At 39.0% G+C, this 24,229-nt stretch overlaps 1 protein-coding gene across 9 annotated transcripts in view; it reads right to left on the bottom strand.

Moving 5' to 3' along the window:
• Positions 1–24,229, bottom strand: part of LOC118411236 (LHFPL tetraspan subfamily member 2a protein-like) — a 55,316-nt gene that overhangs the window by 9,761 nt on the left and 21,326 nt on the right. For 4 of the 9 annotated variants that reach the window (XM_035813374.1, XM_035813378.1, XM_035813376.1 and 1 more), the window contains one exon: positions 22,996–23,068. The gene's annotated coding sequence lies outside the window, so the exon portion shown is untranslated. Of the gene's footprint in view, positions 1–2,937; positions 3,072–3,972; positions 4,063–7,111; positions 7,184–11,475; positions 11,555–22,995; positions 23,069–23,241; positions 23,407–24,229 lie in introns of those variants that run through there. The other 5 variants (XM_035813375.1, XM_035813381.1, XM_035813382.1 and 2 more) reach the window with 5 other exon arrangements.

Below are 24,229 nucleotides of genomic sequence, written 5' to 3'. Positions count from 1 at the left end.
AGTCTTTACAAAAGGTTAACAACTTTCTTTTTCAAAGAAATTCTGAAACTTAAGCATCTGTTTGACAAGAATGATCATCATTCTTACCAGACCTCGTTAGTAGCCCATTAGCTACAAACAGTAAGGTGTTTGGCATTAGAATAATGACAGCCAGCTGGGCACAAATTCATGAGACTTTTCCTGGGTCAGGTCCCAGTATGCCTCTGGCTTGTAGCATTATGGAGGCTTTAGATCTCCATCTTTGCACCTGTTCACAGCTTCAACTGGGGAATACAAGTCTTTGTGAAATTCCATCCGGAAAGAAACAAGAGAATTTACATTTACCAAAGCATCTTTGATCAACTATGGGGAAAATCCGAAGACCAAAGGGCCTGAACACCACAGGATGGATGGAATTTGATTAGAGCTTGCGGTGGGACTTGTGTCGGGTTTTAGGTTGAGTTTTAGGTTTAGCAAGGTTAGTGAGTTGGGAGTTTTGGGTGGCTGAAATCAGACAGCGGTGGCTTACACTTGAGGGAGTCTGGGGGAATGTTAAAAGCAAGTCAGTGAGTGGAAATAGTAGAGCTTTTAAGGGCATTTCTCCAAGCGGAATAGAAGTTATTGGGTTCAACTTGGCTAGAAATCATTCATGGCATTCCACATTTTAGAGGCAATTTCAAACTTTGAGGATTGATAAATGCCATTAGAACTGATAGACATAGAAATTGTCAAACCTAGCCTCTAGTAGGTTCTACAATAGCAGACTACTTTCCTTTTATATGTACAAGCCTGCAACCTGTATCTGCGGTTTAAAGAAAGCTGCTAGGTGACTGTACAGATGTACTTTGAAAAGGCAAAAAAAGCCTTAAGTTGGAAGGTAACAGTTGTAAGCATATAGCATGATTTTTACCTTCACATGGTCTAGCTTAGCAAACTACTGTTCTATCTACTCTTAATCAAACACATTCATATAGAGTAACCAGCCAATCCAGCCCTGTCCTACCACCTACTACATCATAATGTAATTGAACTACTGGGTGTAATTGAACTACCGACTGACAAATAAACCACTTAGCTACTTTATCCATTGCCTCTATTAACTGTTATAGGCTGATAAAAACATTTATAACCACTTAGATGACTCATGAAATTGAAATGAATAAAAATAGCTATGTGTATCCAAAAATTTCACACTAAAAATTGATATGGTAAATGGGGAAATGTTTGCAATGGTCTTATGTTCACGCTTTTCAGTCACCTCTTCATTGCAAACTTATATTCACGCAAACAATACAATTACAATTACACTACAATTACAATAAACCTTGCATGGTAGTTTAAACTGTGAGCTAACAACGCACCATTTTCTCTCTATCATAAAATCAAATCCCTGCAATGATTCCTTTTTTACAGTATTCAGACAGATTCAAAAGCCTGACTCCCCGGTGTAGAGTTTGGTATCTTCCGTGGGAATCGTTGTTTGTGACGGATGAGCCGAGTGCTAATTCCCATCATCCCTCCTGGCGTCCCGCTGAAGCGCCTGGCAGCTACGTCTATTCCATCTTCCCCTTGAACGATTTTCCATTAAAGCCATAAAATTGTGAAGTGGTACAGAATTATGGAAAAGGCACTTTGCACAAGTGTCACGATCCCATATAATGTTCAAGTATAGCTGACTGGCACAAAAGGGAAACTTTTATTCCGTTAGTCGATATTACCTATTAGCATTAAGTGTCAAGATAAACTTTTGATAAGCTGCACATTAATCATAAGTGCCACAATGATTAAATTCCCGTATATTCAAAGTTACTATGAGAAAAAATGCATTAAGGTAGTAAAAGAAATTAAATTGTCATTGAGGAGGGCAAATACTCTGTACAAAAAATATATCATTATTCATCTGCCTAAGAGTTTTGGCAACAAGTTCTCCAAGACCAATTTCTTCCTTTGCTTCTTGGTAATGTTCCAAAAAACAGATCTTCCAGGATATTAAAGACACAAAGATCAGAAGCTCTGATGTAGTACTATGGATAGCTGCCAGGAGATCTAAACTTTACCTACACCTTTACCTGCGTCTTCCCAACACCTACCCATATACCAATATCACCACAATCCACCCAGGCCTTAGTTATGCTTACCATAAATATCCGGAAACACAGACAGACAGGCAGACACACAGACTAGGCCCAAACAAAACCTCCGTTTTTCATGGAGGTAAATGACAGAAATCAATAACTATTTTCCCTGTTCTCTGTAGCATATGGCTTGTACAGGATTTAATTAGGATTAATCAGCTCTGGCCACCAGTACAGGTGATTAAATTAGCACCTAATAAACCATAGAAACACACCATCAATGGGCTGAATATTGATAAAAAATAATACAAGGGTCTGTCTTCATATGTTAACAATAACATGAGACTAAAACTAAAATACTGTTTCCCAATGTACCTCAAATCTAAGTATGCTGCTTGTAGTATTAATGCTTTTTTTAGCAAGCGGTACTCTTTGGATAAACTCAATTAAGCGATATTTCAGTAACACTCGAAATCATCCCAGCAACGTATGTTCATTACCAAACCATATTGTCATTTACTACTCTCCAAGTCAAAGCTGATGTTTTGGTCGGGGGACAAGTGGATAAACGGGGGACGAAATCCCGGCTGTACTAGTACTACTAGCTCCCTGACCAAACCTCTCAAAACACACCTGGGTTCTATCTCCAATGAATCCTTAAACACAACAGATCACTACAAGAAATCTGTTCTTAAAGTATACCTTAAGCATACTATAGATATATCAAGCATATGTAAAGCTTGCTTTCATAAAATTGCAACCTTTATGCAATTATAAAACATTGGATTTTGTGCGGTGATACTACAAAGCCCAATCAACACATAACACCAATGATAAAAAAGACTGTCCTTTCTTCGTATACCTAAAAGAAGTAAGTACGTACCCAACTCTTACACCGCCTTAGGAATAAACCTTGATTTGCTTGGCAGAGCAATCTTTTAAATACATCCCATCCAAGGCGACTCCAAGGATTTCCTTCGCACCTGTGAACATGCTTAAATTTCTCACAGCTGACTGATTACCATGCATATGTGAGGCTTGTTATTCAGTTCCTGGTATAATTTATGGCTGACTCAGAGAACAAATTTCCCACCCAAAGTACGACAAACACACCCCGCTAGTCTATATAGTAGGGAACGACCTAGAAATGTCAGGGAAGTCGGACCTGACCTGAGTAAATACACCTTTATTGGTCTAGTATTTATTGCCGCCTGTAACGCTGTCTAAGGCGGTTCACTTCAAACGGGATTGTACAGCCAGTCACCGTGAAATCGCAACATCGCCAACGAGAAAAAAAATCACCGACAGGAAATGAGTGACAGGGACATGAAAGCGCTACGTGTCAAAGATGGATTGTTTGATACGCTAAAAAACATATTGAACAAAACATAATGAGCAGTTATGTAAACCCTCTCACCTTACAGCATTGATTTTGATTTCCAAGTAAACAGAACATGTTAGTTCAAAAAGAAAATCCAGCTTAGCTTTGTTCTGTACCATTATGACCAAAAAATTTGAAATCATCGCTTTGAAGAATTTGATATTGAATAGATCATGTTATTATAAGGAAAAGCCTGGTAAAGAAAATGTCATATTTCACACAAACAGGTGTTACCACCTGTGTAATCATAAAATATCACTCACCTACACTTTACACTTTAACAGGTGCTAATAGTACTAACACCAGTTACAACACCTCTTTTTCTCCACACGACACAGAATGTCCGCAATGCAAGTACCACCTGGCTTTTTAGCAAGGAGTTTAACCGAAGCCAGTCCATCTAAACCCCATCTGACTTCCCGGGCACAGTCATTGAGTTACAGATCTATAAAACGTCCCTCTGACGCACTCTCCCCCAAATGTCAATAAGGGTGATGAGGGGTAATACCAGTGGAATACACAAAGCCGCTCCCCTACCTGATCGGCATGCGCCCTATTGACGATCCGCGCTCCTATGTAATCAGGGAGACGGAGAGCCACAGAAAACTCACCCACCCGCCGGTACTACACGTTTCTAATCACATGATCTCTTTTGTTTTATCGGCCCGCGGTTCTAGCCAATCACGGCGCGGAACAGCTGGGTAAACAACGTGGTAACATGGGAGGATAAGGAGTAATCCGCGTACAAACGTTCCCAATGAAGGGGGGAAGATTACCACTAGATTAAAAGCTATGGGCCCTTAGAGACAGTCGGGGCAGACCAATTCATTCCGGGTGTATTACTATCATCCTGTGCACAGCCATACATTACTGCAAAAATTAGAAAGGATGACTGTATTCAAAATCAGGAAGGCAACACTACAAAGTAAAAGCATTATATATTTTTTTCCTTATTTTCTGACAAAATTGCCCATTTAGCAAAGAATTTCAAAATTTATGATTGAAAATCATATTTCAGTATTATCTTGTAGACACTGTCCATACCTTACTGCAGAAATTGGTATGGATGACTGTATTCGAAAACAGGAAGGCGACACTTCAAAGTAACAGGCATGTATTAAAACTATTATCTTTTCCATATTTTCTTAGAAAATGTCCCAATGTGCAAACAATTCCAAAATTTGCTACTAAAAGTAATTAGTCAAAGTTAAAGCATATCCTACGCACATCCATACATTACTGTAGAAAATTAGAAAGGATGACTCTGTGTTCAAAACTAGGAAAGCAACACTCATGAGTAAAAGCATGCATTATCTTTCCCATATTTTCTGAAAAATGTCCCAGTATGCAAGCAATTCCAAAATTTGTTATTGAAAATCATATTTATGCAGAGTACTCTAAGTACAGATTTTCCTGCACACAAAATCAGCATAAGAATTCCCATAGATTTAGAGCATAGAAAATGAATGGAAGTCTGTGAATCACATTCCTGCATACAATAATAAGAAAGAATAATACCAGTAGAGTGAATCTGGTTACGGCGTTGCCCCTGCCTCGCCACATTAAGTCCGAAACTCTGGCGGAACTAATAACACCTCAATCTTCACAATCAAAATCCCATAAAATTGCAATAGAATTTTCCTCTCTTGCCATAACAATCTCCACACCTACTAATCGCACGATTACAGCAGCTTTTACAGTACCGTCGGCACTGCCTATCACAAAGAATTGCCCCAATAGAACATGATGGTACGCAGAAAACCTGTTTTTATTGCTTCTAATGCCAACTGCCTGTGTCAGATGTGCAATTTGCAATAAATGCTCAAGCATAGCAAAACGACATAATGACACTGGGTCAAAATAAGAAATTACAAAAGAGACCAATGTTATGAAGATGCTACACTCGTATACGAACAGAGACAACTATTTTCCTTCAAATTCTTTTTCTGTTCGTAAAAGACTTTTACCTTTTGTAGTGTATGTCTAACAAAGCTTCAGTCATGACAATAAATATTACAATTGCAGGCTCACAACTCTAAATTTCATCCTAATAGTATCATCAATCTCAGATACCGTAAGTATAGAAATTATAAAGAGCAACAAACTAACTATCAAACGAAGCATATATTAGGTTTCGGGTAGGCTTCACCGTGGACTGAAAACCACCACAAACATTTTCTGCCCACCTCCCCATTGTCTATGTGTACATATTATACATTTAGTTCAAACAGATGAGTTGGAGACACCTGTTATGATGAAGCAGAAATTGAACACAGAACTGATCTTTGAATATCAGATGCAGATTTATTAAGTACATCAAGCCAAGTCAAAGTCATAACTTACAAGTACTATATTCTTTGGTAGTTTTTTGCTTATATCGCCACTTTTCAATTGTGATATTTACACCACCGCAGCCAAAAGCGTCTGTTCTGTCTGTCTTGCTGACTCGCTAGTGGGTGGTTTCCGACTAGCGATCCATAAAGACACTGGTGTTTTCATTGCTTTACAGTATGTGACCATATTGAGTCATCGCAAACTCAAAACTACTGCAAACACCCCATTCTCTCCCCACAAATCAAATCCCTGTGAAGATTTACAGCATACTGCATGAGAGAAAATAGCATTACCTAGGTCCCTGAACTGTGTCGCATCATATATAGATGGTGCAGTGATTTGCATTTTGATGAAAGCACAATTTCGTGAACCGTACCAACTTTCATTGTTGATGACATACTTGGTGTGCCATTAGTAACAGGCCACTGCACTGTCATAACTGAAATTGTGATAAGCAATAATAAACTACGCGATTACGGAGAAGTCTTTATGTACAAGCACGTACGGTTGTGTCAGGAATTCCCCCATGCTTTCGGATCAAATTAGTTTCCTTCAATGTGATGTTAAAAGAGTTAAACCCTGAATTTTCAAGCTACAGCTTAATAACATATACACCTGGGTGGAATGAGGAAAGGCATGTTATAATTTTCTTTCCCAAGACTATGACATCTTATGGTTGGGTCACATTTCAAACTGTTGCCTGACCGGGCAGTTTGCAGGAAGAAAATATGATGCACAGTATGAAATATACATGTATTTAAAGACAACACACGAAACATTAAAATCAGTAATGTTACAGAGCAAAGTTTGTAAAATCTTGATAATTATACATTTATACTGTATTTCATTCCTGACAGGCTACATTTTCATACTGTTTTTTTTAATTCCTGACAGGCTCAGGTTTAGAAATTGTTACCCTGGCACAACCAGGAACGCTGGGAATCAAACCCATAACCTCTCGATCCCATGTGCCCATTTGGGCAAGCCTACAACCATCGGTGCTACATAAAACCCTACTGGTACTTTGATTCTGATACTGTAAATGCATTTAAGTTCGCGGGGATTTAATTTCGCGGTAGCGGGAAAATGGACTTTTCGCGGTGGTTTTAATTTCGCGGTAGCACCATGCACTGTAGTCTCTTACTGTTATGGAAAAATGTTCGCGGTGGTTTTAAATTCGCGGTGAAGCGACCGCCGCGAAAACCACGAATATTAATCCACCGCGAACATTTCTGCATTTACAGTAATCCAGGGTAAGACAGAGGTTATGTGTGTTACAACTTACAGATCACAAAAAGGCAAGTAACATTCAGAACACATGGCTTTGAATTGCAGTGCCTACCTTTCGTTGTCATGAATGTTAAAACCCTTTTGAAGTGCGTTGGTTTTCCCACCAGGGATAAACAAACATCTCCAAATGTGACACAAACAAAAGCAAACTGCCTCTGTTATCTGTCCTTCTGCGTAACCCCGTTTTTAATCTTTTTGTTATCTGCCGACAAGCTGTGTACTTTGCTAAAGCAACAGCTCCCAGGCCAGCGCTCAGTTTATGTTACTAAGGGCCTCTATGTGGGTGTTGAGAGTAAGTTAGAATTAATTGGTCGATTGCGAATGCCCCTCGACCTCTACACATGTTGTGACAATAGAGGACAAAGTGGCGTTAGATTTCGCGGAGTAAGGGACAGCTTTTGAACCACCTGTTTGAGCTGTGTTGATGAAACAAGTGAAGAAAAATCGACAGCAAGTGCAGAGGACACGCATGATTAGCCAACCACTTTGTTATCCCAAGTAGGGGAGGGGGGTTTGACAGAGAGGGATAGTAGTGTGTCATCATGTACATGTAGCATTTGGCCATAAACTGTTAGTAGTAGGGAAAATCATAACTCATTACCTCCATGAAAACGGAGAATTACCCTTGGGCATTCTTGTCTGTGTCTGTGTGAGAGAGAGAGTGTATCTGTGTATGCATGTGTCAGGTATGACATTGAACTCTGGATGAATTGTGTTGAAATTTGGTATGTTGCTAGTTGTCAAGGTTGTTAGGTGACAGATAGCTTTTCATCTAAAGAATATTCCGAAATCAACAAACTCATAACATTAAATATGAGGGCAACAAAAAAAGTGATTCAAATGGTCTTATAAAAAAAGTTCATATTTTCATCAAATGAGTGGAAATTTGTAAAGGTAAGGCACATGTCCTCTTGAGACTGAAATATTTCAGATTTTTATGAGTAACTGAGTTGGTTTCAATATGACCACCCCTTGCATATCAAACAATCTCAAAAACAAAATTTATCAAGATACATGTACTGTATTTAAGTCTCATGAAGATTTGTGCCTTTACCTTTGGCCAAATTTAAACTCATTAAATATAAAAATGAGGTCGATATGAAACTATATCAGTTTTTGACTCTCCCTCATACAAGTAATAAATAACCAGTAGGAATATCCTATTGTGAATACGCTAGTCATGATCTGGAAGTAGTCCCTAAGTCCTTTGACACCATGCCAAATTGGACTCTAACCAAGAGAGCTATAGAGCACAGGGGACCTCTTGGTCTTTCGTGAGGAAACATTTTATGTGAAGGAAAATTTTATACCTCTGTATAAAATGTTGGTGCCAAAAGTTATCAAAAACCAACTGGCATGAAGCTATTTGAAAAGTAATGTTCCACTAGTTCATAAGCATTTATATTATAAACATGTAACTTGTTCAATGTTGTGCACCTTTCACCTATATCCGTTGTGTTGCTTAACAGGGTATCCAGGGATATTAAGTCGATGGACGGTAGTTACAAATTGTGCTATTTTCAAGATATTGCAGTTTGAAACCACCATCCGTTGACTTGATATTCCTAAATATATTGCTCTCAAAAAGAACGGATAAAGGTTACCCTACGGATAAAGGTGAACTAGCGTTGTAGGGATGTCCTTGTAGCACAAACGGTAGTGGCCTCACAGTTGAGCTCCTGGTTCCAATTTGTTTGGAACTGGGACGTCCCAGCTCAATCTTGGGAATGGTACATGCATTTTGGTTGGGGCAGGGGGGGGGGGGGGGGCAGTAAAATGGGGGTGTTTGAAAGGTTCCTTAAACAATTTAAAGGGGAAGGGCCTGCAACCCCTCCCTGTAAAAGTATACCCAGCAAGGAAACTTTGACATCCCAACTAAAACAGAAGTCAACCTACAAAAACAAGGACTATTACATCTGTCACGCTAGCAGCCCATTCCCACAGACAGGGTGTAAAATCACCCAGTAAAACCTTCGAACAGATCGTTGTCGGAAGATGTGAGGTCTTCCCTGGAAGGTTTGGCACTTTAATGGAGTGGGCTCAGATATATGGTGCAATAGAATGTGTGCCATTATTTCCACAGAGGGAAGATCAGAGTGAAGGCAGTTCGGGTACTACTGTCTTTTAAATTTCAAACAAGTCTGACCTAAACTGGCTGTAAAACGGCCCTTGTTTGATTCAAAAGAGGGCTGCCATGGGACAAACTGTCTATGGTCTACACTACACTACTTTACTATTATGCTGCATCACCTGAAAATACCACTAGGGGCCTAAAATTGCCATGTTTCTCTAGGACTTCAATATCTACAAACATACCAAAACTCATAAAAATCCATCAGTAAGATCTTGGGTTAATGAGCATAATCTTACATGATGTTTGACTTTAAACTTCACTAAACATTTCTCTCCACCTATACTGCAGTGTCTGACCTCAGAATCCACACTTCATGGTCTAATTCCTTTTCCTAGTCTATTACAACAGATGAGACCATATAGGGGCACGGGAGCACTTTCTTCCTTGACGATATTGATTTTGTTGTTGCTCTCCCTCAGAGTTTAAATGGAGAAGGTAAATTGCCTTGGGAGACTTAAGGCTTTCCCAGTAAGAGGTCAGAGACTGAGTGCTTTTTCCTGTGGACAGCTAAAAAGCACTTGTCAAAACCGACAGCACTGGACTGATAGGAGACCCGGTCATACTACTAGTAACCAACGTGTTCGGGACACAAAAGCTCATTCCTACAGAATAGGGACTATTTTTACAAAGCAATTGGATCGGAGCTCAAAATACTGTTTTTCCTGTTATCTACATTGTTGAAAGTTGTCCGAATTATATCTGCAATATTGAAAAACATTCTCCAAACCATTTCTCCTGCCCTAAAAGGTAAAAAGTACAATGTAGTCCACAGTATAGGAAGACAAAGCCAATCCCTCTTCTTGCACTGCATATTAGTATTACATCCCCACAAGAATTGTCAAAGATTGAACCTGTAGACTAAAATAATTATAACATCTGCAGCTCTGAACTCCCTGCAAGTCTTTTCATACTGGACCAACGATTAGTGGAAAAGTTCAGGCTGTCAATAGTCGTTGTTCCGTCTTTCCCCCTACATGAAAATTGCATTGCCGGGACGCAAAACTTTCTTGGCAACTGGTGTCCAATTTCTCACTACACTGATCTTGAAGGATTCCCCAAAAGGTGAACAAGAAGGGGAATCAATTGCCCATTTCTCAGGGATGTTGGGGGGAAGATTGGGAGATAGCTAGTTGGCAGCTTTGATAGATGAGTTTTAGATGTGGATTCTGGGATTCTAGTTGGAGACATATCCAGCTGTCGATCCTTTTCAGTTTTATCATTTTTATCTAAGCCAGTGGCTAAGTACAAAACCAACCAGCAACGGTCGATTTTTAGGCACCTGTGTTAGAGGTAAGCTAAGCTTGCACTAGTAAGTTGTATGGGCCCTTACCAAAAAAAATACTATGTAAGGTATTACAGTCATACAGTACAGACTACAGTACATTTTACATGTAGTTACAAAGGTGCTGTTTTCTTCTTTATTTCAAATACAGTACATGAACAACTTACATATGGTAACTTGCAAAATCTATACATTATCACAAGTACACAACAACCTCTTTTTGTAGGAGGAATACAATGTATGATCAAAGAAAGAAAGAAACGAAATAAAGAAATGTATCTATGACATTCTCTGAAAAATTGAGGTCAGGGTTTAATGTTTATAGGAGGTATCTTATTTATCATAACTATATTTTCACCACACCTGCAGTATGACTTCTGCATTATGACTGGAGTTCAATATTCCCAAGGGAAATATACTGTTTCAGCTCTCATGATTTTTCAGGTTGACCTGGATTTTCAAAATGAGCAAAAAAGTCTGTCAAATGAATAGATACTGTACAAGCGTTCTGCCCTGAAAATCATTTTCTTGATCCTCTTCTTTGTCATATATCATACAGGTGAATCAGTATTTCGCCCCGTCTAAACAGGTGACTCCAACACATCATAACACTATATGATGCATAGTATATGTACATATTAGCACAAGAGAGAAGGCAGGGAGAAGTAAAAACAAAAATTTTCAAGGTGCAATGGTTTTGAGTTTGCAGTGAAGCATACTTTGCATAAACCACAAACACAAAACCACCAAGAACATTTCTGCATTTTCAGAAAACTCTATGTAGCTTTAGCTTTATCTACAAAGAAAAAAATGGCAATCCACATTTACATACTCACTAAATTATGCCCTACCCCCACCCTAATGTTACCCCCTATAGTTTTAAGTGTAAGATTTTCTAATTTGGTTAACAAAGCAATCAATACTGGTATGAACATAACCTCAGCAGAGGTAACCAAGTATTACTTTGGTTTGCGTACAAACAATGCATAACATTACTCACCAACTATTCCCCAAGCCCTAACTGACTCCCCATGTAGACTGGTAGGTGGCAAACACAGGAAAACACCAACTGAGAGTTACAGACTAGATAATGAGGTCCTTATCAGAACTTAATCCCTTCTAATCAGCAGTTGATCTTTTCCTAATCTCTGTTTGTTCAGATCCTACTGTTTAACACCCTTGAACCCTAGGGGGTCCCTTTTTATCTAAAGGCAGGGAACAAGAGCATCAAATAAACAAATAAACACAACAAAAGCCTCTTTAGATTCATGTTCAGTAACAATAGGTTGAGAAGTGTGAAAACATTGGCAGTTGCTAGATAAACAAAAGGGGACAATAGAGGATGGCTTTTTTGTTGTTCTTTTTGTTATGAAGTACCCTGACTGGTCTTGTTAATGACTGTTGTTTTAAATGTGTATTTGAAAACATCTACAAAGTGGAACTTATCACTTAGATTCTTAACTGTGTATTGTTAGGAAGTACTAATTGAGCCTAACAGAGAAGGGTACAAAATATATACCGTGAGAACAAATTAAGAACTTTTTTCAAGGTCAAACAGACAAAAGCAAGTTCAATTTCAAGGGTATGGAAGGAAAACATTGCAGTGAGTTTAAAAGTATTGTATTACTTTCAGACACTACAAAAACAATGTAGCAACCATGTGATATGGAAAAATAAACAGTCTAAAAGAGGAATACACATAAGTCATACTTTGCCCGTGGGAAAAAGAGAACTTCGTCAACTTCTGCCTCTTACGTGTATGGAATTCAGTAATGCCCTGCCTAAGTTTCGCCCTGTAATCAATAAGTTGTAATTGTTTATTGGGTAGCTTTTCCCTTTCTTAGTTCTGAATCAATATTACTTGCTGACAATTTTTATCGTCTCCAATACTTACTGTACAACTGGTGTGTTACAACCAAAGGCAAGGGCAAATTACTGATAATGCGGAACAAAGAAAAATATTTCTATGTATGTATGAACAACTAGTCACTGTCAGGCAAAAGGTTTTCTCTCAGGTTTTGATAAACATCTACTTTCTCAGCAGGGAAGTGCCACTATCTGATGGGAACAGGTCCTGTCCTTTTCCTGTCCTCCTTCCTGTTTACTCACTAACGACTTTATCAGACAGTCAGAGGCGTCACTCAAAGACAAAAGCTGAGGGAAAGATGTCAATCAAGTAAGAACACATAAAAGTGTGATAAGGTCAACCAAGGGCAAAAGCCCATAGGAATGATGTCAATGAAGGACAGGAGCATGTAGGGCAAGGTCAATCAAGGGCAAAAACTAGTGTGAAAGGTGTCAATCAAGCACACAACCAAGTAGGTAAAGGTTCAGTTAGCCTCTACCAGGCTCCACAGGTCACTGAAAAATAGTAGAAATTGGCCAAATAAGACATAAAACACGCAAGGTCGAGAAGTTGCAAACTCTCATACTCCTCGGCCATCTAACTACTATTTTTCCAGTGATCTATGGAGCCTGGTAGAGGCTAGGTAAAGGTCAATCAAGGAGAAAATGTAATTAAAGGAAAGGTATCAATCAAAGATAAAAGCAAGTGAGTGAAGGTCAATGAAGAACAAAAGCCAGGAGGATCAAGTCAATCAAGGGCAAAGGCAAGTACCAAAATTAAAGGTCAGTCGAGGATAGGAGCAAGCAGGAAAAGGTCATTTAAGGACAAGATCTTAAACTGACATACATGTCATGTGGATACAATACACCCAAATCTCAGCAAAACTTTTGATACAACAATGTACTTAGAGGTTACAATCCATAAATTCCTCATTTCCTACTCTACCAGTGTGTGACTGTGAGGTCATATAAATGTTAGCCCCTAGCTTCTCCTCCCCCACCCCCACATTGGTAATGGTATTCCACAGACTTCTGTATGTTTTCCCTCCAAACTATGGTGTTTGTTTTTGCAGTACAGGAGCAAATTTGTGAGGAAGGTTTGATGACAGGTCAAGAGGATGGGGGCATGTTTAACCCTTGGACAGCAGGGGGAACACATAGACTTTTTGATTAACCTGTCAAGGTGTACTGGGTTTCTATAAAAGTTGATGGTCTTGGTGTGTCACAAAAAGGCTCCTGTCAAAAATGACAACAGAATGAAAATATTTTAAAATCTACATTATTTCGAATGAATGTTCGGGGTATTCGTAGTAAACTGGAATACCTAATTAAAGAATTTAGTTATCCACATAAAATGATTGCACAGGGTATTCAAGCATCTTCTGCAACCTTTTGCTACATTGTACATGTACAAGGCACCATTGCAGTAATGAGCTCAGACACAGGGGGCATTACTGCAAACTCTCTCAAGTTTCTTATGGAACAGTCATTAGGAATTCCTACCAACATTGGTCAGTTGGCCATCATTACCTCCATGAAATGTCATGGAATGGAGGTTATATTTTCTGTTATGTGTCTCTGTCTGTGTAGAATTACTCAAGAACGGCTGGATGGATTGGTTTCATACTTGTTGTGTTGGTGGGGTGTGATGAATGCTCGAATCGATGAGATTTTGGGAGCCTTCTCTGTCGTTATAATCGATGTAATAATATCAGAAATCACCCCTATATTTGAGATATATTGGTACAGGCATCGTGCTTTATGTGTTTGTTAATGGGCTTAGCTCCAAGTAGATGGTGAGGTGACAGCTGTTTGGGGAACCCCGAGTTTTTCTAACATGATAATTAGTTTCATTTATGTCTGCTTAGGATATCATGGAGATGTGAAGCATAAGTATAATTGTAAGAAGTTGAGGTACATTTAACGATAATGCTTAACAGGTATGGATGTCTCACATACTGTACTGCTGATTTGAGTGACATGGTGATTAAAATGCCATTAGGTCCTCTCATCTGGGTTGGGTGTCAGAAGTTTTATGGGCGATACAGATGTTCTGATTTTGTTACGATAAGGGACAGTTGTTAGTTGTCTCTTTCGTAGCCAATGGTACTTGTTTTTTAGCAGACGTGGTTGGCGCCAAGTATTCATCTTACAGTTGGTGTAGGGCTGTCAGAGGAAAGTGTGCATCTCGTTTTTGTACCGTGTGAACAGCTGATGTTATGACATATTGGTGGAAAATCAAATCACCATCTGACTAAAGTTGGCCACATCCCTTCTTCTTTCTGAGTTTCCCAACTTCCTCCCACCACACAGCTCTGAGGCACATAGTCGAACCTCAATAATGCTGACAACCTTAGACATTTTAAATGCCAAACATGAAGCTTAAGGAACACAACGCTACCATATGCCGTCGACCTCTTAAACGCACATTACACAATTAAGTGTCACATTTTGATAATTACTAATCAGATGGACATCCTCTGTGTCATTAAATAAATACACCACTACTTTCCCATAACATTTATATTATATAACCATTACTCTCAAATACAACCGACTATAAACATACATACCATCCACAAAAAAGCAATAAATATTTCATGGAGGTATGAGGTCCCCGAACTCTAGTTTTATAATCATACATGTAGATGTAAGCTGACACAGAAAATTACAGCTTGAAATTTTGCCTGAGCTGGAAAAATTCATTGTGAAATGGACTAACCCATCTTTGTCAGTGGATCATGAACCCACTGACGGGGGACGCCACAAACTACATTTGATCTATTGCTTGCTGAATCAAGTCCATATTTGTTGTGTTTACAATTGCTGTTAACAATTCTTTTTCATAATGACCTATACTAACACAGCTATAACTTTTTTAGAAACCTGATATCTAAAAGTTTTTAATAAATAGGCCATTGCTGTAATCCTTACCATCTAACAGAGTGTGCCTACTTTGCTTATCAGTCAGCTTTATAGACAGAAGAGTCCTCGGCAAACAGTTTTAAAGTGATGACTCAGTCCACAGTACAGATAACTAAGGCGCCATGACACAAAATGCTTCTGCTAGATGCAGTATGCACACCACTTCAGTACGGGATCCCCAAATATTGAAGAAGAAGACAGGACAATAAAGGGAACTGTGACAGGTACAGCTAATTGGTGTATCAACAAACAAAATGCACAAATAGGAAATCCTTAATTATGTAAGGTGTTTTGAAAAATCTTTTAAGGGCAGATGTACATGTAATGCTAGTTCACCTTTATCCGCTGGGTATCCTATATCCGTTTTTTCTTCAAAATACGGCATTGAAGTCGACCAACCGTTGTTTCGAATTGCAATATTTTCAAAATAATGCAGTTTAAAACCACCGTCTGTCTGTTGGATATCCCTAGATATTAGTACCCTGTTTTGAAAAACAACGGATATAGGTTACCCTACCGATAAAGGTGTACCGTATATTCTCGAATAAAGTACGCACTTTTTTAACTTTTCAAAATTGAAAAGGTGCTACAAGTTGTTGCCAAAGTTGGGGTGCGTACTTTATTTGAGGTTACTGCACAGATAAATGGTAAGAAAAGCCTAAAATAAAGCAAGGTGGAGCTACACTTCTAGTAATGTTTCAAAACATACACATTGTTGTTGTCTTGAAGTTGTCTAAACATGTAACAAAGAAATTGTCTTAACATGATTTACATATTAACAGTGGCATTTGCATACAATCCTTTTGAGTTAGTGACTTTGACTTGTACAACTGGTTTTCCTGATTTCTTCTACCAGTTCTCAGTGATTTTTATAATTTGCAGCAGGCAATTCACAAGTTTCAGAGACAATGACAGTGTAAACCCAGGTATTTTATGCAAATGACCTGGGGAAAACATCATAAATTCAAATTTATTTAGTTAAAGGTCTGTTCAAAACTGGTGGAGAAGGGGTGCGTACTTTATTTGAGTTTTTCCATTTTACCTTTCAGTCCCAAAGATCTGTCTAAGACTTGTCCAAAATCAGGGGTGCGTACTTTAATTGGGGTGCGTACTTTATTCGAGAATATATGGTACTAGCGTTAGCAGGCTAGAATGTACCCCTGACCAGAATATACCCGGGTGTATAAATCTATGGTGCAAATTCTGGCCTGCTACAGTGGTACAATGCTTAGATAACAAAATCATGATCCTGACAATTATTTGCAAAATTGCATTTTTCGCTCCCCCACACCCAGACAAAACATCTACACAAGCATTTTGGCTGATAAGAGAACTTCAAATAATGAAATTATTTCATCTGATAAAAACATCACACTGTCTGAAATACTGTTATGAGAACTACATAAAAAGTACACCCTTTTAACATTCTTATGGTGGACTTAGCAGACATAATCACATCTTCCTATATCCCACTGTGTCCAATAAGCACCTTCCTTATTACCGGTGAGGGATGAAAGGAACGGAAGCCTTCTCCCCAGGAGTCCAACCTCAAGGTCAACTCAAGACATTGGGAGCAGGAAATATAGAACAAAAGACCCTTTTAGCTGTACATCTACTTGGGGCTTTAATGACTAAAATGGGAGGAAAATGGTGGGGTGATTGGTAGAGTACCGCAGGAATACATTCTGGCTGCTTAGACAATAAAAATACACTTAATGGAGGTAAGGTTACACTTCCCCAACATCTGAAGATTTATCTTTTGTGTGTGTGTATGAAAGAAGAACAAAATAGGAGAATACAGATTAAGGAGTCTTGACAGCAGAACGAACTCGTTGGATTTCAACGATCAAGAGAATTAAAGAAATGATAGGAAATAATTTCTTTGTGTCCCAAACATCAGAGTGAATTTTCTCATTCAACCTGTTACTTTGTTGAACAGACCATCTTTTTTTGGTGCAAACTTACTTTTGCAACCACAATTTCTACTTCTTACAGTTAAGAACTTAACATGTCAGTCAGCTACTGTAAGTACCTTTTAAGTTTGAGGCGATTTGATTTTACAGGAGAAAATGAAGTGTTTGTGGTGAGTTTAAACTCTATCAGTAGAAATAAGGGGGTAAGCAGGCAGGAGACAGAACATGCTTTTTCACAGTGCTTTAATGTTTACAACAAATAGATTATTAGCGAACACTTAGCCACCAGCAAAAATTTCAACACTTACAGTAATTCATACAAATTATTTATCAACGTGAAGAAAACTGTACATACCAGATTTTGAAAATGATCCAGAGATACATAGAACAAGCTTGCCTGGATAGGTGAATATGACCTATACACCAACAGCGCATATGAAACACTACAGTCTAAAGGAAGTAAGGAAGACATCCACAATACCAGCCCACAAAGGAAAAGTGACTCAGCCTAAGCGTGGGACACCACTGACAGTGGACAGTGACAATAATGGACGATGACTCTTTTAAGGCATTCCAGTTGCCTAAGTGAGCGCGCCATGGTAGCTGCGGTGGCACGGAAAACGTTCTTCTAACTTCCGAGGATTTCTGTGGATTTCTGGGTGGTCTTATTTGCTGTACTTGTAACAACCTCTACTTTTGATTTAGGCAACGTAACTCTGATTTTATGGATGACATTCGCACGCACATAGACTTTTATCTGTTTGCTGCAACCCCTAAATGTTGCTTGTTTAGACTAATGGGCAGTGATTCACACTCTATAATCTATTTGCCATAACAGAGAAATAGTTGCAAGCCATAGAGGATCTACTTGTAAGCATTTACGTGAACTTTTCGCAAAACTTCACAGAACATTTCATAACTGTCGTAAACTTTTCAAACGTTTTTGAGTGAACGTCTGGTAGCAACAGCCAGAAAACATATGAACTTTCACAACACAATATACATAAAGAGTCAATTGGACGCTCCATCTGACTGGACAGAGTAAGAATTTAGGACACAGATTCAGACTTTTTTGCGAGAGGATGAAAAGAAATTATCTACCTTTTATACTGGAGCTTTACAACCATCCCTCAACAGAGGCGGGGGGCGCCATAGACTTTCTGCAACTTATGATCCACTGCTCATCGTGGCACATGTTCTATCAGCATAACATGACATCATTGAACTAGTGGATTACTATTCCTTGACAGAGACTTCAGTTGGACAGTAAAAAAATTGGATGAGTCCAATTTTTATGTTGGAAATTACAGTTCAACTTTGATTCAAAATAACTTCTACACTACCTCAGATGAACTTTCATGCTAACATCCAGCAAACCAACATGATTAAGTCTCTCTCCCAAGTTGCCTTCCTTGAGAAGCCAGCTGTGTTAGTAATAAGGGAAAGAAGGAGGTAGTTCACTTTGAATCTACCTCCCTCTGGGGAAGAATGAGTGAACGTTTGGTAGCAACAGCCACTTTGAATCAGCAAAAACAGGAAACAGAATGGGCAGCTGGGAGGGTGTCAAAATATGTCTGTAGGGAGGAACATAAAACATAGTGTCACATTTGGGCAGGTATGTTATAGATACGGTGAACAGATGCCATAACAAAGGAAGAAGCCATGACTCATGTGGGATATTCAAGTTTCTCAGACTTGGAAACAAGCCAAAGATTGTGTTGAGACAATTCATCTGAACAGTTTTGAAATGGGAGTGCAAATGAACAGTTGGATATATGACCATTTAATGCAGATAGTATTATAGTAATTGAAATTTTGTTGTGTTATTCTTGCATCTTTAGTTTTATGTTCCTGGTTTAATATATAAAGGTGCCAATGTTTTCAATACTATAAAGTATGTGATTTTAACAGTATTGCAAACTGAAAACCACATTTTCTCCTTACTGCAAAATTAAATCACTGCAAATTTAAAGGCAGTTACAGTATGATGGGAAGAGAGTTTGAAAATCGTTCTACTGAGCTTGCAGGAACCCTCCTTTATAATGTCAATCAACCACAAGTTGGAGGCAACTTGTATTCCTGTCACAGGAAAAACGAAATAAAACCAACAAGACTGTTACAATTAGAGGGAGATACGGATAGGCAACAACATCTAAACTCTGACCACATGGAAGCCCACCAAACTGTGGCCACAGGAAGACAAAATAGACCTGCGGGCAAAACGGAAAGACCGATTCACTTAGCACGACAACAAAAGGATGGGAATAATGTCAACAGTTGGTGGTACTGGACAAGACGGAAATTTGTGGTCTCTCTGTGAAAACTCAAAGAGAAGAGGACAGTGTAATTGTTTACAAAACGTAGATGGATGGGTATACTGAAAGGCATTAGACAAAAACTTTCTGAGACCAGGGTTCAAGCCAGGATTTTATGTTAGCGTAATGGTAGTGGAGAGGCAGAGAAGTGACCAATCAGGGGGATGTTGTGGAACTCCATGTGGTTTTTGAAAATTCAAGATAAAGAGGCAGTCATTGGAGAACTTCTTTTAGGCCACAAGTAATCATCAGAAGAAATTTTGTCGGTTTTGTCATATCATTTTTCATCTGACATCATTTAGACCAGTAAATGCTAACAAGCCAGTTGAAAATAAGCCCAAGAGTACTCAATTCAGTGCAGTGATCACAAATACTGACATGACAGCCTGTTATGCTAAAATGCCCCAGAACCCTGGAGATTGTCCAGTAAGGTTTATACTGAATATTTAAAATAATCCAAGATAGCAGACTTAGCCAAAGCCTTGAACACCAGAAACGTCACATAGATAAAACTCTTGGCTGGGCTTGCCATTTGGCACCCTTTCAATCGTAGGCTGCGCTACAGTCACTACGTGTAACAGCCTTCAAATCAACAGAGTCTGGTGGAAAGCCTCTTTTATGCATGGCCTACATTCAAGAAGATCCTCCTAATATTACTTGTCTCCCACACCCAGACAAAACAGGATACATCTGGGCTAAGGGAGGGCCAAACATCTTCAACAGAGATCAAGGATAATAGAGGATGCCAGGAGAAATCAAGACAGACGAGGATAGGCTAATAGGGATGACTCAATCCAGACAGAACTGCCTCCCGACACAGTCACCTGTCTGAGCAGGCTTCATTCAAACCTGCTGCGGTGGCTGGGATGGTTCACTGGCAAGGAGCGGTGCACTTTTCAGATCAATAAAGTTTGGTTACTGTACGAAATTTAGGAGTGGTGGTTTGGCTGGTTAACATTAGCCTCCGTGGCAGTCTCTGAACGGGACTGGGTTTTTTTGGGGGGGTGGGGGTGGGGGTGGTCTAGTTCTGAAGGGAGGGAATTTTGCCTTGTTTCCGAAACGGAGCAAAACTCCCTTCCACGGCAAACTCCCTTTCCCGGCGTAAGAGAACCTACGTGTAGCCAGCGTTAAAAATCACAAACCAGCACCCCCCCTAACAAATGGGTGCTTAACATCAGTTATGGACGTAAAAGGTGGTAGAAAGAGAGGGATGGGCTCTGCCTTCCAATATCATGCCCTTGACACAGTGCATCACCCTTTCTTGTTAAACTCAAGACCTTGGCTACAAACCTGTAATAAACTTCCCTTGATCTCTAAATCATGATTTATACTTGTGTCTACATTGATTAGTCTTTTACCAATGTGAAAAAAGCCATAAGACAAAACCATTGATAAGAAAAAGTCCTTTCTTTTTTCAAGTCTTGTATTTCTCAACTGTAATCACTGTTCATTATCAATGAACTTGGCAACCTCTGTGGCAATAATCCAACCTTCAACTGTCAGCAACTTTCTACTTTACAAGCTACTTCAAGACATATCCAATACATTTCAAAATAGCCCTAACAAAATAAGTCTATCAGAGTACTTTAAAATCTTTCTTTTGAGGCTTAAGACTTATTTGCATTTGCCTCTAGGGACTTAAATTGGCAGAGTGTGCAGCTTTGATATGTCTATGTACTTGAGAATTCATTCCCTCGGTTATCAGTCTAGCCTTGCCCTGAAAGGGCTAGCTTATCTTCAAAATAACCCCTTCAAAGGGCTGCCCACGCCGACTTGTAGATTCAGTCCTAACATCTCATAAATGATTCACCTGTCCAATTTGTTTCTTGCAGGCCAGAGCCACGGTAGATCTATCTCTGATTAGTGTTCTAGTTCAAATTCAGGACCTGGCGGAAAGCTAACACGAGGGTAAAAGACTTGGACATGGAGGGCTTAATCCTGTTAGCGCTGTCATGAAACTTTAATATCACATTTGCCGGTGTGTAATGGAAAAAGATGTGCTTCTTCTCCCCAGTGCTTCCACCTATTCTTGCCACAGGCAAGTTGTTTTAGTCGATTCTGAAATAACTACATCAGTGTCAGGATACATTGCAATTGTATATGTGTATGCTAACACAAAGAAATATTATTTTAAGGGCAGTGTTAGAATACAATCAAACTTTCCATCCTTCTGTAAAAAACTTTAAAACCCAGTTTCAGCAGACAAAGATTTTGTTCCCATGTTAAATGATTTCCTTAACTTTTACCACTCTAACATCTTTTATAATGATAATAATAAACATGATTCATGAAAAGGCTTCTATGAACCCTCTAGCTGCAAATGTGAATTTTCTGCTGCAAAAAAGTGTTCAACATTCTACATCCCACATTTTATGCAAAATTCACATACAAAATTCAAGTCAGTTCCAAAAAACGCTTTCTAACAGACTTGAAGATTAAAACAAGCCTTTGCATGTAAATTCAACGCTAACTTGTTCTTTCCCGATTTTAATTGCAAAGTTGAACTTAAACTTTCTACTTTTTATGTCAAGACCATGCTATTTGGCAACTCAACAATGCTCCAGTGTTTTAACAATACAGAAGAAAAGCCTGAGAGACAAGCATGCCCCTCAAGTGCTAACCTCAGTTTGGGAGTATTCCAAATTTCTTGACTTTTCGCACACTTGGGTAAGCTTGTCTCCAGGTTTGAAACATTCATGAGATCAGACAGTGCAAGCCACAGGGGGAAAATCTGATGCTAAGGAACAGGTGCCTAAATATGTTACAAAAAATGTATACGAATGATCAACACTACAAGGGTATGGGTTATCCATGTCATGACTTGGGAAGATTCCTCCTTTGTAGATTTTTTATGACTATATAATGCTAGTTGACTTTTATCCACGGGGTCACCTAAATCCATTGTTTTTAAAAACAGGATACTTTAAGATGTCAAGTCAACGGACAATTGTTTCAAACTGCAATATTACGAAAATATTGCAGTTTGAAACCAACATCCATCGACCCTAAATACCCTATGTAAATACAATTTGGGTATACATGTGGTTTACCCCAGAATATGAACTAGACAAGACATTTAATTTTCTTCAGAGTTTGGGAAAAAGAGAAGATTTATGTTCTTGTATAAACATTGACAAAGATATGAAAGTTTCTATGTATTCTTGGTGCCAAATGTATTCTTGGTGGCAAATGTGCAGATGTTGGCATACTGGTGCACCAAATCCATGTGTGTTTTTTTGGCACACTTTTGACAGGTTAGCCAAGGGGCTTGGTAACCAGCATCACGCCACCATCATGGCAGTTATATCGTGTAAAGTGCCTTTCCGTACAAGGATGGGGCATGGTGAGCATCGAAAATTGGACCTATTGGCTTTGAGTCCAACACTCTAGCCATTTTACCACACCAACGGCGGATAATTATGTACAATTGAAAGTCATTGGGGTTATTTCCTGGTATTGTATATCTACCATTGTGAGGACAAACTTAGATACACATTGGAGTATAAAAAAAGACCTGCTTACCTGCTAAAATGTCACAGTTTTCTCTTCAGCACTGAGACCACTCAAAGTAACATCTCTTCTCCGATCACGAATCCTAGAAAACAAAGCAAAGTCATGGTCAAACTCTGTGAATTCTATCCTCACATCTGTCCTGAAAATCAAACTCTTTCAAAACATCAATACAATAGAGGACATTAAAGTTTTGCAACCTTTGCAAAGCTGGCGGAACGAACAAAGAAGAAATCAAAGAAATCCGCCACAACTCACTGGAAACTCCCTGGCTGAAAGATAAGGCCTAATGATCTTTGCTCCAGCGCCCTAACAGACGTCCTCCCCTATTGGCAGGTTTGAATGTGTAACAGATTTTCCAGCATCCTGACCTAAGGAGACACGTGCACACTTGTCTGCAAGTAGTTAGCCTACTTGGTTCCTGTCTTTTAAATTTGTTCTTCTCATTAGCTATACAAGAGGGTCTGTATAGGGGTCCGATAAATGCTTTACGATGAATTTAGAAGACCCCCCTATGGCTAGAAGTAGAATCAAGGAAGAAATTTGATTGCCTCCCTACGAATTACATGAAAAAGACGGCTTTTCCTGGAAATTGCAGAAATAAAAATGGATGCCTGTGCTGTACAGAAAAGGGACATGCAGACCCTCATATATGGGATTCCATGGCCAGGTCAAAAACTCCATATTGGATTGAAATTATCATATGAATTGTTACGATAATTTCTTAAGGTAATTGATATGTTTATTAATATCCATGATGAAAGTATACCTTGGGTTCACTCATACAACAAACTACCATCTTTCAGGATGTTGGTTTAATTGACTGCAAACATCTTCCGAATATGGATTGTTACATTTGAAAAAGAACCTTCCATCTAACCTGTAAGATTCTGTGAAAATTAGTCTTAGAATGATTGAGACACTTTTGCTTAAGCCTATTGAAGACATCTTAAGAGCACTTTGTGGCTGTGTAGAAACCGTTTCGTTCATTTAGCCAAAGATCTATGACAGAATGAATACTTTGCTGGAAACTCAGCAACCATGAACCTATTGCATCAAAGTGCAAATACCAATACTGCCCCTGGGTACTTCAATCTGCCATCAGATCTAAAATGCCACCTAACTTCCAGGACCTCAAAGCAATCAATAACGGTTCTATTAAGTGAGGCACCGTTCCGAGAATGATATATCGAGCGGCAAGGCGAGGTCCTTACAACTCAGCCACCATTACGAGAGACGATGAAGG

The sequence above is a fragment of the Branchiostoma floridae genome, chromosome 3 (genome assembly GCF_000003815.2).
Source record: "Branchiostoma floridae strain S238N-H82 chromosome 3, Bfl_VNyyK, whole genome shotgun sequence".
NCBI classification, from domain to species: Eukaryota; Metazoa; Chordata; class Leptocardii; order Amphioxiformes; family Branchiostomatidae; genus Branchiostoma; species Branchiostoma floridae.
Note: the sequence above shows the minus strand (reverse complement) of the source record. Positions and strands in the feature narration are given on the sequence as shown.